The 262-nt window shown below is 67.6% G+C and overlaps 1 protein-coding gene across 1 annotated transcript in view; it reads left to right on the forward strand.

The window, feature by feature from the left end:
* Positions 1-262, forward strand: part of LOC104407812 (syntaxin-1A-like) — a 23,004-nt gene that overhangs the window by 20,840 nt on the left and 1,902 nt on the right. The gene's annotated exons all lie outside the window — the stretch shown is intronic.

Here is a 262-nt window from a genome sequence, read left to right on the forward strand (position 1 = left end):
GCGGGGGCCTGCCTGTGGCTGGCAGGCAGGGGTGGTTGTGGTGAGGCAGTGTTGGTGCCTGTTCTGTCTGCCCTGGGGGACAGATGGGGAGGATTTGCAGTTCCCTGACCCGCCCGAAGGGATACACTGTGCCAGCACCCTGCACTGCCCTGTGGGGTGGGAGGCTCTGAGCTGCTGGCACTAGGAGCAGAAGGATGCCGGGCTGGAAGTGGTGCTGACAGCTGCCTGCTCTGCCCCCGGCAGGGCACCGGTGGGGAGGGGC

The sequence above is a fragment of the Nestor notabilis genome, unplaced genomic scaffold (genome assembly GCF_000696875.1).
Source record: "Nestor notabilis isolate BGI_N333 unplaced genomic scaffold, ASM69687v1 scaffold6626, whole genome shotgun sequence".
NCBI lineage: Eukaryota > Metazoa > Chordata > Aves > Psittaciformes > Psittacidae > Nestor > Nestor notabilis.